Source organism: Danio aesculapii, chromosome 13 (assembly GCF_903798145.1).
Source record: "Danio aesculapii chromosome 13, fDanAes4.1, whole genome shotgun sequence".
Lineage (NCBI taxonomy): Eukaryota > Metazoa > Chordata > Actinopteri > Cypriniformes > Danionidae > Danio > Danio aesculapii.
Genome location: NC_079447.1, coordinates 31,571,681 through 31,577,608, shown reverse-complemented (window position 1 = coordinate 31,577,608; position 5,928 = coordinate 31,571,681). Strand labels below are relative to the sequence as shown.

Below are 5,928 nucleotides of genomic sequence, written 5' to 3'. Positions count from 1 at the left end.
CGCCTTTATAAAACCAAAGACTAAAAAAGTTTCAACATTTTAGCTTCTACAATTCGTTACTCTACATAAACTATCACTGTAAAACCCAACAAGTTAAAGTAACTCAAACCATTTTGAGGAATGATTTGTTGATTGCAACAAGCCATTTTAAGTTCAAAAACTAATCCTAATGAGTACTGTTTGCTTAATCTATTTGAGTAAACGAAGCAATTTGAGCACAGTGAAACCCAATAAATGAAGAGAACTCAAACCAGTAAAGTAGTACTGTAAAAAGCAATAAGTTAAGGCAACTCAAACCGTTTGAGGAAACTGGTTGCTACAAACCATTTGAGTTAAAAAAACTAATCTATACTGTGAACTTACTCAATTTAAGTTGAAGTAATGAAGAACTTAATTAACTCATTACCTTCAATAAAGAATTCAAAACTCTTTTCAAATAAGTAGAATTAACTTTAATCAACTTTAACTTGATAAAGTTGACTGTTGGGTTTTACAGTGTACATAGCCTAATGACAGACATAAAATTATTCTCGTTCACACCACTGAAGAAATAACGCATCGAATTCTGTTAGACTTTAGACACTACTCTTCTAAACTCCCGTAATGTAGTAATTTAAGTGCAGTGTATGAGCGTTCTCTCTTTCCCTGCGCATTATAAAATAGAGCGCTGTGCTGGAGCGTAGTGTTTGAAGTCTGGATCCAGGCCCCAGCTCGGCAGTAAAGGGACTCCCCCTGCCTTTCTCTGGCCATATAAATGACAGCTAGTGAAACCCGAACCGCCGGCCCTTCGTAAAAAAGCCCGACTATCTGCGCCGCCCTCTCAGTTAATCAAATCCGCCGTAATTGTCATCTGCAGATTTTTAAAGACACAAAGGGGAAATCGTAACTTGACCCACACCTCTTGACTCGCAGTTTGTGTATAGTCATGCTTGGCCATGTGTTTATGTGTGCGGCCGTATATAAGCTTGAGGGAAAGGCCACGGCTGTCGACTTCATCTTCATCTCCCCTCATCTCACGCTGCACAACTCTTTAGATCTTCAAAGCCAGAAGAGGACAACAAATCACAGCGTCTTGTGAGTGTAAGCCTATAATAACAGTGACAAGGCATGACACCAGGGAGTAGGGTAGTCGGAACAATGGGGGGACCATATGGGATGTTTTGGGGAGGAGATGGAACTATTTAAGTAGTAAAAGAACATTTGCAACCCAGAGGTGAGCGACGGGGGAGCAACTACACAATATGGAATACGCAGGTCACTGTAATATATATATAGCCTCGCCGAGTGATTATACTCATGTGTCCACTCAGCGCGATGTGAAAAATAAAACAGCTTTAGCACTTTTGTATCCCACAGATGAACTTCAAACTTTACACTTAACATGAACTTGTCACTTGAACCAGCTTCAGGACTTTTGAGTTACTCAATGTGTGGAAATACTGTAGGATCAATTTTGGACGGTGCTTTCATCAAACAAGTTTGAGCTCAAAATGTTTTAGATCCATGTTACATCAGATTGTATTTAAAATTAATGTGAGCATTGATATCATACAAGCTAACCACTGGGCCGCTGTGCCGCCCTATCAAGAAAAGGTAAGAAATTCTATTTATGGTGAGTTAGGAATTGACTAATTGGTGAATCGTATTTCAGCTAATGCTGGACCAGCCGTGTTCAATAGGCACACGCTCCTCTCGAAATTAGTTTGTAAATCAACCACACTTAGGGCATCATTTGGGCCACATAAAAGTCTACTATTTGGTACAGTGCATATTGTAAAACTCCATCCATTCACATTTATGGTTGAGTATGCACAGTTGAGTATGTTATTTAGTTTAATTCTACATAATTCCTTCATGTTGTTCCAACACAAATCATTAAGTTAACTTAATAATTCTTTTTACAATTTTAAGTGGATTGAACATAAAACAATTAAGTTGTCCCAAAAAAACTTAAGATTTGTGTTGTTTGAACTGTTTAAATGAGTAGTTTGAAGCAGTAAAAGTCATTTTTGAGTAAACCTTTAAGTGTGCAGATACAGTCATGTGCAAGAGAAATTATAATGAAGTATATCTAGGTCAACGTACATTTTACAATAAAATATATTCAAAACAATGACATAGAGCTAAAACTTTTATTACTTATGAATAACAAATACTGTTTATCATTAATAAATCAAACAGGGCATGTTCTATAGTCTGCTAATTTGATCGTCAACACCAAGCTTGACATTGTAAAAAAAGTCACCAAATAGGACTTTTCCTACATTCCACGGTCCAGTCAAACTTTAAAACACCTTTTATCTGGCCAAGTAAAAGCAGATCAGACATTTCAGCAAACTGACTGGACATACATACATTTGCTCATAAAAAGCATTAGCAATGGGTGGGATTGATGAGATGGAAGGGGCCAAAACAGCTGCACAGATGGTGTGCATGTACTGTAGTGTTGTGGCTGGAGCAGGACAGTGCTGCTGCGTTGATTGGCAGGTGCCAAAGACCTGCGCCTGAAGTTGCACAGCCGGACTCTGACAGCAAGCCTTGACTAATACCATGTCAGCGACAGGGCTCACATTTGTGGGTGGGAAAGGAAAATGTTATGATGTTACCAAGAGAGACTGAACAGAAAAATAACACTCCATTAAGATGAGTTAGTTGCACTCTTTTACAGGAGCTTTCACTGGGGAATGGACACAACTTTATTTGTCCATCTGTAAGAAAAACAGTTTCTCTGCATTTTGCAGCTTTATCTTCTTACAAAGCACATGTTAAATAGTACATTTTACCACTACAAATAAAGATATATTTCAGTATAATTGCTAAATATACAGATGAGTATCATAACATTTTGCATTAGTGAAGGAAGAGTCATTAGCAAACTCTGCATTTCCTCTTTAGGGGCTGAAGCTGATGAGTGGTTACAACATTTGGGCAACTACCAAAGCATGATACAGAACAATCAACATCAACATTGTGGTGGAAATGAACTGACTGCATCCCACTCTGCCTTTCAGCTACAAAGGTAATAGTCTATTTAGGGTTTATTTTAGTCTCAAATCAAATAAAGCAAATAAAAAATTAGGACAATTGGTATTGTTGATATTTCTGTTGATACAGTTGATATTGATTATAAGATCATTTGTATGAATGTTGATAATGTTTAAGTGAATGAATTGGTGTATTTTAAAAAGAAACAAAGTTTATTTCAATAAAACTAAATATTTCATTAAAAATATAAATTGTTCATATTTGAAAGAAAAACACTATGTTTAAGTTATTAAAATTATTGTTATTTATATAATATAATATGATATAATATTTGTATAATATAAGTTATATTATAATCTAATAATAATTATATAATAATAATAATAATAATAATAATAATAATAATAATAATAATAATAATAATAATAATAATAATAATAATAATAATAATAAGGGCATCACGGTGGCGCAGAGGGTAGCACGATTGCCTCACAGCAAGAAGGTCGCTGGTCAGTTGGCATTTCTGTGTGGAGTTTGCATGTTCTTCCCGTGTTCGCATGGGATTCCTCTGGGTGCTCCGGTTTCCCCCACAAGTCCAAAGACAAGTGCTATAGCTGAATTGGTTAATCTAAAATTGGCCGTAGTATGTGTGTGAATTAGTGTGTATGGATGTTTCCCAGTGATAGGTTGCGGCTGGAAGGGCATCTGCTGTGTAAAACATATGCTGGATAAGTCAGCTGTGGTGACCCCAGATTATAAAGGGACTAAGCCGAAAAGAAAATGAATGAATTAATAATAATAATAATAATAATAATAATAATAATAATAATAATAATAATAATAATAATAATAATAAAAGGTATTTTAAATGATAAGATGAATCATGATTTTTTTTTACATATAAATGCAAGAGTAAATTTCAATACTTCAAAAACAAAACGGTAACTCTTCAGAATAACAGTACATGATTAATGACGAGTTAATATGTAAACTTCAGCATTTTCTTAACTGTATAATTTAAATACAGGTTACTGCTTGTTAAGGTTACAAATGCTATTCAATAAAGAGCAATAAGTGATTCATCTCTTTATTTGATGAACTTTATTTAAACAGACAGCAGCAGGTTTATTTAGGTTGCTTAGACCTATAGTGCACGGATCCAATATACTGATGCACATACTCTTCTTAAGCTGTTTGTTCAATTACATTCTAACTGCAACCCAGGCTCATTCTGATAACGTACGTCTATATACATTTCTGGAGAGCACCAAATATGTTCCAGGAGCTATGTTTTTTGCAATTTTTGTTTTCGCGAATCTGCCAGAGGCCACTGTGTATGCTTTTGGAGAGCTCAAATTTCTCTCGCGGGTGCCATTCGCGCCTGCTATTCTCATGTAAATCTACCAGAGGCCACTGTTGACACTGTTTGACTGAGTGAATAACTCACTGACTGACCGATCGACTGACCTACCCTCCTCCTTCCCTAAACCCAACCAATAGTGTTTTCAAAAGCACCAATTGACCCGCCCACCCACTTTCCTTAACCCAACTGGCAGTTTTAAAAAAAATTATTTTGGGCTTTTGTCTTACCCACTTTCTGGAACTATTCTTCACTGGACTCAAACGTCGTGATTAACTCCTCTCTGCATCACAAGTCCACCGCCTGGCGAGCTAACTGGACAAACTGGTAACAGCAGGAAAGCCCACATTGAGGTAAGCGGTCAGTTGGTAAGCGCGAAAAGGAACGCCATCATACTGCCCCGTATCGCTCATTTTAAAGACGAAATGCAGCCATACGTACTTCTGGCTAAATATTTTGCGATCTCCAGAAATATACTGTATATAGCGCTACATTTTCAGAATGAGCCCATGTTGCCTAACTGACTGTATTTTATTATTATAATTATTATTATTTAATTATTATTTAAATATTATCAATAATTATTATTATTAATTATTATTTATTTACTATTATTATTATTGTTTCTTTCATTATAAGGATATTTTGTTATAGACCATTTCAAAGTGGCCCATGAACATTTGCTACTTGTTGTCAAACTATTTCATAACTGTAACAAGAGGCATTTAAATCATGGTGTAATGTTAAAACAGCTGTCAGAATTTTATCAATTATTTATCAATATGTGGCTCTTTTTGGATTCTCAGAAGCTATAGAGATTAAAAATGTAAAACAGAAAATATATTGGGACCATTGTTTTTGTTTACATCCCTCAAAATGATCTAGAAGTAGTACAATACAACAAAGTCAAATTACATTCCAGTATTTTCTAGACAGGCTTAAATGCTGGAAGGCAAGCTGCATCCAAATCGACTGTCTCTTAAGTGAGTGCACATATGTGTATTATGTTTATTAGACAGACTGAGTGGCACATTTGATATGGTCCACACAGGTGTCCTGGAGGCCCACAGATGCATCAAGTCCAAGAGCTTGAAGGAAGATCGGCTCGTTTAACTCGACAACTATGAAAGCCATCCAAGGAATGATATGAGCTCTTGGAGGAGGAGGGTGAGGGAAACGGTTAACTCATTAAAGCTTGAAAACACACTCGTGATTTATTCCTGAAAATACAGGTAATAGCAACAATAAATCTGCTGCTTTTGGAAATAGATTGCAGCAATTAGATTTAAAAGTAGGCGATTGTTCACCGTAGAGATTCATGCTTTCTCCGCTTTAAAAGCTCAAGTCTGTTTTGGAAGTCAGCGCTGCATAAATATCGAGTGCAGAACTTGTGTTTAAGGCTTAAATATTTTGTTCACAGCCTATGTTCGTTTGTTTTATTATTCCGCTTTAATAGATATTTGTTTGGCCCAACACGACTGCAGGTAATAGTTTCCATTTGAGACAGCACGAAGCCGCCTGGAGAAAATAAACAGCGTTTTTTCTTTCATATAACCGAGGGAAGACATAAGGGTTTCATCTAT

The 5,928-nt window shown here is 36.0% G+C and overlaps 1 long non-coding RNA gene across 1 annotated transcript; it reads left to right on the top strand.

Annotated features, from left to right (window-relative positions):
- The first annotated feature begins 1,012 nt into the window (after positions 1 to 1,012).
- On the top strand, positions 1,013 to 5,516 carry LOC130239451 (uncharacterized). Its single transcript, XR_008838694.1, has 3 exons — positions 1,013 to 1,074; positions 2,896 to 3,019; positions 5,397 to 5,516. It is a non-coding gene; the product is annotated as an uncharacterized LOC130239451 (long non-coding RNA).
- Positions 5,517 to 5,928: the final 412 nt, after the last annotated feature.